Here is a 13,397-nt window from a genome sequence, read left to right as displayed (position 1 = left end):
CTACATTTTCCCACCTATGTGTAGGCTCAATGTGGCTTACATAGTACCGGAGAGGCGTTTGCAGACTCCGGTGAAAACAAATACAAAGTGATGTACCTCACCTGGTCCAGAGGTTGAGCCAGCCCTGGCTGTGAGACTGCGGTCCATGTAAGGGATATGGACTCTCCATCTCTGTCCCCTCCATTAAGGTTTCCATTTACTTCCTTGAACACTACCTGTTTCTGTCTGACCTTAGTTCTTTCTCCCTCTGCAACACACAATAGTTGATAAAGTTGATAAAAATTAATTTGCAATGCATACAAGCCATAAAGCAACAGGGCTCCAGAACAAAATAGTGCAACTGAGTGGTAACTACAACAATAAAACAATAACTGGGTCAAGGTATTTAAATAAAGTGAAACACTGCTGACCATAGCAGAAATGAAAATGCTTTTCATGTTGAAGGCAACAGTACTATCAGGGAAACATATCTATTCATTTCATGTCGGATTTTTTATTTTGTCTGAAATGACAGGAAAAATTCCCTAGAAATTTCAGGGGGATTTTTTTTGTGTCTTACTGTAAATTGTGTGAACTATTCACAGACTGTGCATTCTTCCAATAGAGTATGCCCTTTTTGAGAAGAATGTGTACTATTTCCCAATAATCTGCACTCTGTTGGAAGATCATGCACTGTTTCCTGATAATGTGGAGTGGAGGAGTGACTGGGGCTGCACATACTGCAGCAGGACATGTTTATCTACTCCTACCCTAGCTGAGATAATATTTAACCATCTCTCTGACCTCATGTGCTCCTTTCTTTAGATTAGTCACCTTACTTTCTAACTCCTCTTACTCGCTTACCTATCTATATGCTCCTTCTTTGCTTACACCCTACACTGTCTATTAAAATGTTCTATTACATATTGTGTTAACATTGTAAGTAGTATACCACGCCATACTTTGTATTGTTATTTTGAATGTTTTTTCTGCTGTAATTAATTGCTCATGTTTGATCTATTCTTACTATACACCACCTTGAGTGAATTCCTTCAAAAAGGCGGTAAATACATCCTACTAAATAAATAGTACATGCATCAGGAGATAATGCCACTGAGGCAACCAAAGTTGCCACAGTGGCTGAGTCCGAAGTATCCAATATAGCCAGTGCTTTTTTTGTAGAAAAAAAGGTGCCGGTACTCATTATGGGCGGGGTCACCACATATGGCTCCACCCCTATGATAGCCACACCCACATTAACCACACCCCCTATACCAGCCATGGCGCATATAAACAGACATCATTGAAAATATTACAGTACTATAGGAGAAAAAAATAACGTGATTTTTTATCATTATAAATAATCTCTGTAAGCTCTTACAGCTCCAGTATACCCAGTGCAAAATAAGACAACAGATGTAAATTCTCAAATTGGACATACTACAAACACTAAAATGAAAATAAAATGATTTTTTTTCTACCTTTGTTGTCTGGTGACTGTTTTTCTTTCCATATTGGTCCCAGTCTGTGATTCTCCTTTCCTTTGTTTTCGCTTAACTCTTCTGTGCCATTTGTCATTTTTGTCTCCTTTTTCTTTGCTTTCTTCAATATTTTTCAGGCTCTCTCTCTGTCCAGATTTAATTCATTCTTACTATCCATTCTTTAATTTCATTCATCTACCTGTGGCTTTTCATCTTTTCCTCACCCTTGTTCTCCCCATGCCCCTTCCTCTTATTCTCCAGTCTTTCTCTATTCCCCTTTTCCATCCAGCAGCTCTGCTTTCTCTCATCATCCTTCCAGTGTCTCCCCTATTTCTTTCTAAATTCTTCCATCCAGCGTCTTCCCTCTTTCTCCCTATCCTTCCGTTTTCCCTCTCTCTCTCCCCATCCTTCCATCTGTTTTTCCCTCTCTCTCTCTCCCCTTCCTTCCATCTGTTTTCTCTCTCTCTTTCCCCATCCTTCCATCTGTTTTCCCCTCTCTCTCCCCATCCTTCCATCTGCTATTCCCCTCTCTCCCCAATCCTTCCATCTGTTTTCCCTCTCTCTCCCCATCCTTCCATCTGTTTTCCCCTCTCTCTCCCCAATCCTTCCCTCTGTTGTTTTCCCTCTTTCTCTCTCTTCCCAATCCTTCCCTGTTGTTTTCCCTCTTTCTCTCTCTCCCCATCCTTCCATCTGTTTTTCCCTCTCTCTCCCCATCCTTCCATCTGTTGTTTTCCCTCTCTCTCTCCCCAATCCTTCCCTCTGTTGTTTTCCCTTTCTCTCTCTCTCTCCCCATTCCTTCCCTCTGTTGTTTTCCCTCTTTCTCTCTCTCCCCAATCCTTCCATCTGTTGTTTTCCCTCTCTCTCTCTCCCCAATCCTTCCCTGTTGTTTTCCCTTTCTCTCTCCCCAATCCTTCCCTCTGTTATTTTCCCTCTTTCTCTCTCTCCCCAATCCTTCCCTCTGTTGGTTTCCCTCTCCCTGCCAAGTTTCCCGCGAACAGCGCGAAGTCGCGACGCACGCGGCACCAGCCCCTATTTCTGGCCGCTGCTGCTTCTCCTGTTGAGCAGCAGCGGCCGCTACACAAAGAAAAAGAAGATTAAAAAAAAAAAAAATTTGAAACCTGGCTGAAACGCGGCACCCCGGCACTGTAGACAGCCATTAGGCATTGGCTGTTGCCCCGCAGCCGCTCCTCCTCTTGCCTCTACATCACTGCCCCTGGAGGAAGACCCCGGAGGAGCGCAGTGATGTAGAGCAGTGTTGCCAGGTGGGCGGTTTTCCGCGACCCGCCGCGGGAAATTTTTGCCCGCGGCGGGTTGCGGTTTTTTGGGCTGCTTTTTGGGCTTCAGGGCGGTTTTTTGGGCAGCTTTTTCGGCCGCGGGGGGCGGGGTTAGTGACGTTTTTGGGCGGGGTTAGTGACGTTTTGGGCGGGGTTAGTGACGTAGGAGGCGGGGGCCGATGACGTGGGAGGCGGGGCCGATGACGGGGGAGGCGGGGCTGGTGACGGGGGAGGCGGGGCCGGTGACGGCGGGGGCGGGGGTGATGATGCGGGGGTGGGGGTGTCAGGGGCGGGGTTTGAGTTTGGGCGGGTTTTGGGCGTTTTTTGTGCTGGATTGGGTGGGAAAAAAATTTTCCACCTGGCAACACTGATGTAGAGGCAAGAGGAGGAGCGGCTGCTGGGCAACAGCCAATGCCTAATGGCTGTCTACAGTGCCGGGGTGCCGCGTTTCAGCCAGGTTTGAAGTTTTAAAAAAAAAATCTTTTTCTTTATGTAGCGGCCGCTGCTGCTCAACAGGAGAAGCAGCAGCGGCCGGAAATGGGGGCTGGCACTGCGTGCGGGACATGGACTCACGGGGCGGGGGGAGCAAAAAAAAAAAAGGTGCCGGTACGCCGTACCGTTGCGTACCGGCACAAAAAAAGCACTGAATATAGCTGAAATATCCAAAGAGGCTAGCTGCTGTTCCACAGCTTTCTTCGGGAGATACTAGAATTGAGCAAAAGGAGGAAATTTATCCTCCAGTATACTGAGAATTTCCTTCATATTTCCTTCAGTGGGGTCTCCAGAGGAAGCTTGGAGTGAAATGGGTCCTCGGGACCTACACTGTTTTTTTTTTTGTCCTTCTTAAATTGAGCGACCATCTACTAGAAGAAGACATTTTCTATACAAGATAAGTGACTTAGCCTATATATGGAAGAAATGTTAACATTTAGTTAAACTGCACTCTTTGTTGATTTTTGCTTGAATTTTGTTTGCTTGAAGCTTTGTTTACACTCATTGAGAATTTTTAAAGGGGAGGTTTTTTGGCCGATGATTAGTATTTTTTAACTGTGTGCATATTGTATCGCTATAAAGTGCGGATTTTGCCACAAGTTTCCATGAGGTCTTTTTCCTCTCTCTTTTTTGATTAAAGCAATATATAAAGAAAAGTTGAAAATGCTTATGCTGTGATTCACTATTTGGTTGGGATGACCAAGAAAATGTGACAGAAATGTTTTTTGTTTTTTTTTGGATGCCACAGGCTTGAAAAAAGGAATTTTAAGCACATCTTGATACGTTGCCAATATATGTTACATCTTATGAACTCCAGGAAGCTTTCTTTGGCACGATGTAATTCTTTGGCAAGTGAGAGTAGTAAATGTGAGAGACTGTAATCATACTCCACATACTGTGGCTTGGGAGTGAGGTTCATTACTATCATGGTATTCTCAAAACTAGTACATTAATATATCCACTTCTGCCTCTTCTGTGGATCATACCACTGCTATAAAGTGCACAAAAAAAGGAGGAGAAGAATGACGTCCGATAACAAGCCTTCTTATAAAGTACTAACATGCTCTAATGTTCTCATTCATCAGTCTAAAAAACCTCATCTTTAATACAAATAGCATATTATAAATATTGAATCAATGTATTTAATTTGTATAATTCAAAAAATATATCAAATATATCAAAGACAATTATAAAGTGAAAATCATTACTAGACTTAAATATTCCGGGGGTGGTACAGTAGAAGATTTTCAGTCTGAGGGCTTTAGGGGGTTATACTTGGGGGGTAAAGAGATACTTTGTGATGTCTGATCTATATTTTTTATTGTTTTATCTGTTCTATTTCTAAAATTTATTGCATTTATGTTTACTTTCAGGCTCATTTTCGAAAGAGAAGGACGTCCATCTCTCGACATAAATCAGAAGATGGACGTCCATCTCCTAGAGACATCCAAATCGGTATAATCAGAACCCGATTTTGGACATCTCCAACTGCAGTCTGTTGCAAGGACATCCAAATTGCAAGGGGGCATGTCGGAGGTGTGGTGAAGGTGGGACTTAGGCATGCCTAACACTTGGATGTCTTTGACTCATAATCGAAAAAACCAAGGACGTCCATGTTGAACACTTGGACGTTTTCACCCGGACGTGTTTTTTTTACGAATAAGGGAAAGGGAAATGGGACTTGATATACCGCCTTTCTGAGGTTTTTGTAACTACATTCAAAGCGGTTTACATATATTCAGGTACTTATTTTGTACCAGGGACAATGGAGGGTTAAGTGACTTGCCCAGAGTCATAAGGAACTGCAGTGGGAATTGAACTCAGTTCTCCAGGATCAAAGTCCACTGCACTAACCACTAGGCTACTCCTCCACAAAAAGGTGCCTGAAATGACCAGATGACCACCAGAGGCAATCGGGGATGACCTCCCATTACTCCCCCAGTGGTCACTAATCCCCTCCCACCCTCAAAAAACATCTTTCAAAATATTTCGTGCCAGCCTCTATGCCAGCCTTAGATGTCATACTCAGGTCCATGACAGCACATGAAGGTCCCTGGAGCAGTTTTAGTAGGCACTGCAGTGCACTTCAGACAGGTGGACCCAGGCCCATACCCCCCTACCAGTTATATTTGTGGAGGAAACAGCGAGCTCTCCAAAACCCACCACAAACTCACTGTACCCATATATAGGTGCCCCCCTTCACCCATAAGGGCTATGGTAGTGGTGTACAGTTGTGGGTAGTTGGTTTTGGGGGCTCAGCACACAAGGTAAGGGAGATATTTTCCTGGGAGCATTTTATGAAATCCACTGCTGTGCCCCCCTAGGGTGCCCAGTTGGTGTCCTGGCATGTCAGGGGGACCAGTGCACTAGAAATTCTGGCTCCTCCCACATCCAAATGGCTTGCATTTGGACGTTTTTGACTTGGCCATCTTTGGTTTCGAAAATCGCCGAAAGTCAAAGACGTCCAAGTCCAAGGACGTCCAAATCTAGGGACGTCTAAATTTAAGGATGTCCTTGGATTTGGATGTCTTTGACGTATTTTTGAAAAGAAAAATGGATGTCCATCTTGCTTCGAAAATACAGTTTTCCCCACCCCCAGATTTGGACGTTTTACAAAGATGTCCAAATTCAGACATGGACGTTTATTTCGAAAATGCCCCTCCACATAAACCATTTTGGATGACCATTGGTCGATAAGGCAGTATATACATTTTTAATGGTAGTAAAAAATCCTTCAAATCCCTTTGGAAGTTGAGTACTGCAATGCCATCCATGCTGGATGTAAGGAGAATGTCCTAAAGAGATTGCAAATGGCCCAAAATACTGCAGTTAGACTTATCCTCAAAACATCGTGCTTTGATAGAGCCACTCCTTTACTATGTAAGCTGCATTGGTTATCTATCAAAGCCAAGGTTATTTTCAAATCCTGTGTTTTTGTCTTGCAAATATTATACAGCATGACACTGGATTACATACAGTCTTAAATAAACATTTCCTTACATAATACAGTATTTGGATCCAGGGAATATCTTAGACTATGGGGCTCACTTTTGAAAGAAAAAAACATCTAAAAAGTGGCATAAAGCAGCATTTGGACTTTTTAAAAATTTCTACCATGGGGCACTTATCCGGTGGTAATCAGTAATTGGCACGCACTGCACGCTTACTGCCCAGTTAGCTCATGAGACGTTACCGTTAAGTCAATGGGTGGCGTTAAGGTCTCAGGCTGAAAATGGATGCACGCTGTTTTTTTCTGGCACATTTATTCCAGGCACACTCAGGAAGTGGACCAGTGCACGTCCCAACACATGCCTACACCAGCGCAGGCCACTTTTGAGTGCACCTTAGTAAAAGTGTCCCTATGTATTTTATGAACCTCAACAGTTAACTGCCTTTGTTGCTGCCAGGCTACTCGAGTCTCAAGTTGTGGTGACTCCATCTGCTCAGGCTGTGACTGGATAGTCAGCTAGACTGACTTTAAGTGGCTGCATTTAAGGATATTCTTGTTACTTATATAGATCTCATGTCTATTTCCTTTTTAACTGTGCCTGCGTTTTATGGATTAGATCTTCCCCTCTATTTTTGTGGACTTGTGAAGATGCTGGTGAATAGTTTATTCTTGTAGTGCTTATGTATCATAAGTACATAAGTACATAAGTAGTGCCATACTGGGAAAGACCAAAGGTCCATCTAGCCCAGCATCCTGTCACCGACAGTGGCCAATCCAGGTCAAGGGCACCTGGCACGCTCCCCAAACGTAAAAACATTCCAGACAAGTTATACCTAAAAATGCGGAATTTTTCCAAGTCCATTTAATAGCGGTCTATGGACTTGTCCTTTAGGAATCTATCTAACCCCTTTTTAAACTCCGTCAAGCTAACCGCCCGTACCACGTTCTCCGGCAACGAATTCCAGAGTCTAATTACACGTTGGGTGAAGAAAAATTTTCTCCAATTCGTTTTAAATTTACCACACTGTAGCTTCAACTCATGCCCTCTAGTCCTAGTATTTTCCTACCCAACACTTCTTTTCTATAGCAAGTGTGATTATAATTTGAAATTCCAATAAATATAAAGTGAAACAAAGAGAGGCGGAGAGAGAATCGACCCCTGGGGAACGCCACAAGAAAGAGGCATGTCAAGCATTGCCAGATACATATTTTAATGGTGACATGGACTACAACTTCCATCAAAACTCATGATAATACATGTACAGTATATACATCTCATCCTGCACAAATCTTTTCCATCTAATTACCCCAGACTTTGAGAGGTAAGTCTGTAGTGGTATCATTTTTTTTCCTAGCATAAGAATAAAAGGATAATTTATTCTGCCTTTCTCACTTGGTAACAAGAAGCATGCACTAGAATTATCATAGACTTAGTTTTCTTCTGCTCATTTTTGTTAGTACTGCTACTAACATCACTGCTAGATTTATTACTCCATTGCCTCCAGCTTCTTTTTTGTTATGAACACTATCAGAGCATCAACGGGCATCATCACCCAGTCAACTCTATAATAGTATTACTTATCTTCACATCAGCCACTGGAATTAATACCACCTTCTCCATTATCACATCATCATTTTAATCTTCATCACCATCATCGGTTTCATCATCTGAACTACTGTCATGTATCATCCTCCATCTCACTGCCACCTTTGAATCCTTTTCCTCTATTGTCTAATTTTATTCTTGTTAACATCGTAGCAGCCATTGCACCTTGAGCTAAAGCTTTGCCTCTTAGATCGCAGCCTGAATTAGTAAACTGAATCTCAATAAATTTAACCAAGAAATTATAACAGTGAAATGAAATAGCTATAGAAAAAGATGAACAGCAAACTCAGGCCCCCTTTTACAAAGCTGTGCTAGCGGCTGTTGGTGCGGTAATGCCGACACAGCCTATTCACTTTGAATGGGCTGTTGGCATTGCTGTGCGGCTTTGTAAAAGGGGTCTTATAAATGTAGCAGGCAATGTTTAAATGAGAAAGTTTTTTTGGATATGGCAATACAATCCCATTAACCTCTGTTGCTTCATTCAGGTTGGTATATCAAACGATGTAAATAAATAAATATCATATTTCCTCGATTCTAAGATGCACTTTTTTGCTGGTTTGGAAAGTAGGTGTGGCTTGCATTCAATGACACTTTAGAATTGAGGTCCAAAATTTGAAATCACGTAGCCTAATTCCTTATTCTCTTCACATATCCACTGGGGACCTTGAGGATCTGCCCCAACTGCAACCAGTACAGGTACCATACCTGTTGAAGGGCTGGCAGGCAACAGACCTGCACAGTACACTCTGCGCAAACACGTGCAAAATGAATGTACGTCTTAGAATTGAGGACGTCTTAGATCAAGTGTTTTTCCCCTTTGTATGCAAAGGAGGTGTGTGTGTGTGTCTTAGGATCGAGGAAATATGGTATATTCATGTATCCACTGTTTGAGGACAATTCCATAACTGGTATCAGATTTGGGTGCCTTGATGCAGGCCACAGGACACCCAGATTCCATTATAAAGTACTAGTTCAAATTGTCATCTTTGTGCTTACATTGAGGTGGATCTTCTTATGTCAACCGCAGACATAAATGGGCATGTCTAAATGCAGTAACAGTATTCTGTAAGTTACACACATGAGTGGGAACCCAGCCTATGCCCCACCCACAGTCTGCCCATGTGTATGCCCCCTTGCTTTTACACTCTAACCCCCAGATTCTATATATGGCGTCCAGATTTGCACTCATTAAAATCTTCATTTGCATCTGGCTGCATTCTATTCTATAAGGCATAACAACAAGAAAATCCCAGCAGACTAAGTTTTTCTTATCACCAATAACAAAACATTTTCCACAGAACTTTAATATATTTATCTTTGAAACAGAACTTTGATATTTTGGCAAATTTTTGAAATGGATGTTCAGATAGTTTGGCAAATGTACTGCATTAAACATTTCTTCTTTGATCCATTTGTTTAAACATTTTTTTTAGAACAATATGCAATGTAAAACTGGAAGCATAATTTAGCTACTTAGCTTTTTAAAAAATGGAGCCTCTGCCAACATGGCCAAGTTTCGACTATTTCCTCAGGGTAGAAGTCTGAGAAATTCCATTGCAAATTCACTCTCATTCAGCATAAGGGGATCCTTCACATGCTCATCCTCAAATGAAGTATGTGTCATTCAATGCAAAAAGTCTGAAGAAGGGTGCTATATTGAAGAAACAAGCCAGATGCTAAAGATGAGGCTCAATTTACACAGACACAATATTAAACATTCCAATTCCAACCAGGATGTCACCTCTGTGGGATAACACTTTAAAAAACCAGAACACTGCATCAATGATCTTATGGTAAGAATACTGAAAGGATATTTTAAGACAATCCAGGAACGTAAGACCTTTGAAGTCAAAATAATGAAATATTCTGACACCCATCAGACAGGACTTAACACCACTTTTTATCCCACTATAAACCATAAAATTCTATTGCTTTGTCACTCTTATCAGCCATCCATTTCTCCCTGTCTCTCACCCATCCAGCTCTCCCTGTTTCTCACCTAACCCACCCCACCCTCATCCTATGAGACTGTCATTGGAATGTTTTTGTGTTTCACTTATATATTCAGATATTTGTCAACATTTGCTTATTTCTGATCTGAAGAAGAAGAGTTACCTTTCAAAGCTAATCAAAAAATGTATTGTTAGTCCAATAAAAAAAGGTATCGTCTTATTTTCTTTTCTATGTTTTGTTTTATTTCTATTTATTACCTTTAAAAGTGGAGTAACACAGCTACCACATCACTCTTCCCAAGCTTTTAGCTTCAGTCTCCAGGACAGCATTCCATCTACTTAAGAAAATGGAGCTTCATTTGTAGCTCCTTCTATCTTCCTCTTCCTTCCCTTCCTTGGAAATCCCACCAATCTACTAACCTGCTTCCCCTAGTGTTATGTACATTTCCCAAGAAAACCTGTAAGAACTTGTATCCTGACTGATCAGTCATTTCTGATCCACTTTAGATAGATTTTATAAATATACATGGACAATGCACAAGTGGACAGGATCCAGATTTGAAGCCTTGTCAGTTGGTGTTACTGATGCTAACGGTTATTCCCTTTGGAACTTCCATTTTGCAAAATTTTAAATTTCAACCCTGCTGCTTCTGATATATACATTGAAGAAAACCTTTCTTTTTTTATTTCTTATTTTTTGTGTAAAAGCTTCCAAGGAAGTAGACGTGGGTTTCTGCCAGGTACTTGTGACCTGGATTGGTCATTGTTGGAAACAGGATACTGGGCTAGTTGGACCATTGGTCTGACCCAGTATGACTTTTCTTATGTTCTTGACAGTCTTTATAGAGAAGGTGCTCTGTTTTTGCAACTATCTATAAATTTGTTGCTCTCATAAATGGAAGTGACATCACCACAGGTACAACATGATTGAAGCGGAGCATGTGTATGGTTCATTATATTATGCTTTGCCTTGGTCTAGAGGTCTTAGTGTTTCTTGGAGTCATTAAAAGCAAAAGCCAGGTCTACACTTGCCGCTTTCCACCTAATCACATGAACATTGCTTCGATTTTTCCAGATTTTGCTTTTTATCCACTCAGCTTCATGCTGTAAATCTCTTATCTGTCTTGTTAATGGAGAAATTATGTCATCTATCACAGAAACATTTTCCTCAGGCTTCTCAGCATTTACCTTATAATCCCCTACAGGTTTTAGTGATGGATCCACAGCTGAGGCCAGGTTTGAAATGTTTAGATTTATGCTATTGATTACCTGGGCTGTTCGACTTTACACCTACACGTAGAGACAGAGGTGAGCCACAAAAGGGTCAAGAGTTAGATAAGTTAAAGAAGCTGACTGTTCAGAGACGCCACATTGTAGTTTCACTAATCATGTTGTATAGGAGTCTTGGCCTTGGCTGGCACTGGTCACCATCATATAAGGCTTTGCAAAATTGTTAGCTTATGTTGTTACTTGATATATTGGCTTGGAAAAATTGTCTCAAGATTCACTTACAGTTATCCAGAAAATATATATTTATAATAGGGAATATCAGTGTACATGTATATATTTCTAATCCAGTTCTGTGAGAAGCAAAATCCACTAGTGTTGTTCTTCTCTCTTCCGTTACTGGTCACCTGTCTTTCCTTTTGTACCCACTTCTTCATCCTTCTTCACATTACCAGTCTCATCAGAGTATGGCTACCTCCTTTCCCCAGCCTGAGAAAACTTCAGAAGCACTGCCCTATATGATCTAGTTCTTCCACTCTGCCTGAATCCCCCCTCCCCAAAACCCCCCTAAAATTAGGTGCATATGATCTCTTTGAGACATTATTCTTTATTTATGGTTATTTCATAACAGCAATTAGAAAAACAATAAATTCAATAGCATATTAATAATAACTACTGAAATGATCTTCGCAAGACCCTCACCTATTCCAGTATGCTCACGCATTCAGGACCATACCATCTCAGAGGAGGTGTGCACCATTTGGTTATAGCATCCCTCTTCTGGGATGGCTGCAATAGTTCTGCCTTCCCTTTAAGTCAGAGGCCCCTAGTGAGTGTGGTGTGATGTGGATTTTGGGTTGCTGTGTAGATTTTGTGGTAAAAGCAGTGCATGTTTAAAGCTAGCTAATACCACAAGACTGCCAGAGGCTGTGGTAGCCATTTTGTTACAGTAGAGGCGACAGGCAAGAATGAGTGGGCATCAGTCCTGCTCTTTGGTACCCAGTGGACCATCAAGCATCTATAAGGTAGGCATAGGTGAGAGGGGGACTGTAAGAGTGAGAGGGGTGGGGTAAGTGGCAGGGGCTTGATTGTCCCTTTTGCACTTTGGGATTGGAAGGAAGGGAGGGGGATCAAGATTGTTTTACGCAAAACATAGAAAGTCAGATTTAGATGTTGTATCGAAAATGCCCTTCCACGTGTGTTTAGATTCATAATCAATTTATTTGAAGGAGTGACCTGGTGGTTACACCAATGCCCTGAAAACAAAGGAAACCAGGGTTTAAATCCCACAGACCCCAGTAACATTCCTTGTGTTGACAGGTATGTCATTTTATCTCTAATTGTCTTATGTACTATTTAGGCCCCTGTTTATTCACTCATGGTATAATATCTTGATTGTTAGCTATTTTATCACAAGAAACTTTATTACAGGCTTCCCCAACCTTCAATATATCTATATCTATGTATACTATACATATAGCACTAGATATGCAATGTATAAAAATAGCCCCTCTGTCCCTGCATTGACTCCCTGTCACTGATCCTTTAAAAAAATGTAGATGCCCCCATAGACATTCCCCACATCCCTAATCCCTTTGAAAATTGAAGACCCTTGAACCCACCCCCAGACTGATCCTCAGTTACTCATTAAATATTGGAAGGTCCCAAAATTCACCCTCCCCCCCAATTTCCAACCCCTTAATGCAAATCAAAGTCCTACCCCCAATCTTTGCTGGTACTTACTGCAGTATCCCTGGTGGGTAATCTCTTTCCCTAGACATCCATGCTTTAAAACTGGTACATAAAGGTCAGTCTGCCAAATAAATGAATGCTGCCTTAGTGGTAGTACTATGAAACTACTCCTAGGAGTCCACGGCATCCATTTTTCAAGTAGAAGATGCCAGGGAAAAAGTGATCAGGGATCACTCCTGCCTCCACTATCCTTTAGGGATAGGGGTTTGGGAGATAGGATTTGCATCAAAGGATAAAGAATCAGGTGGTAGGTTTAGGAGTAGGACTAATTTGTATTAAAGAGTGACTGTATGAACACTCACATCTTGAAGAGGTTAAAGAGATTCAAATGAGGCAAACATGGATATTTGAATTGAGTTGCAAAAGGATTGGATGTATTATTTCCAGTTCAACAAAGGGTTTAGATTTCATCTCAACTGGACCATCCACCCTTAACCTGGAGTTCTGTTATTCATGCTAAGAAAGCAGGAATATGTGCTCTAGGACTCCTTGAAGGGGAATTAAAGTCAGACTGACTAGTTGCGCTAGTGTGAGTTGACAATCATGAATTCAATTTTATGTCTTAAAATTACTGTGATCTATTTGTTCCCTCCCACCATCATTCTCAAAAACTCTTCAAATATAGTAGAAACAATTGTTTCTTCTAGAACAGTGTTTCCCAACTCCAGTCCTGAAGTACCCCTT

This window comes from Microcaecilia unicolor, chromosome 8 (genome assembly GCF_901765095.1).
Source record: "Microcaecilia unicolor chromosome 8, aMicUni1.1, whole genome shotgun sequence".
Classification (NCBI taxonomy): Eukaryota; Metazoa; Chordata; class Amphibia; order Gymnophiona; family Siphonopidae; genus Microcaecilia; species Microcaecilia unicolor.
The sequence above is the reverse complement of the archived record's forward strand: the minus strand, read 5'-3'. Positions refer to the sequence as shown.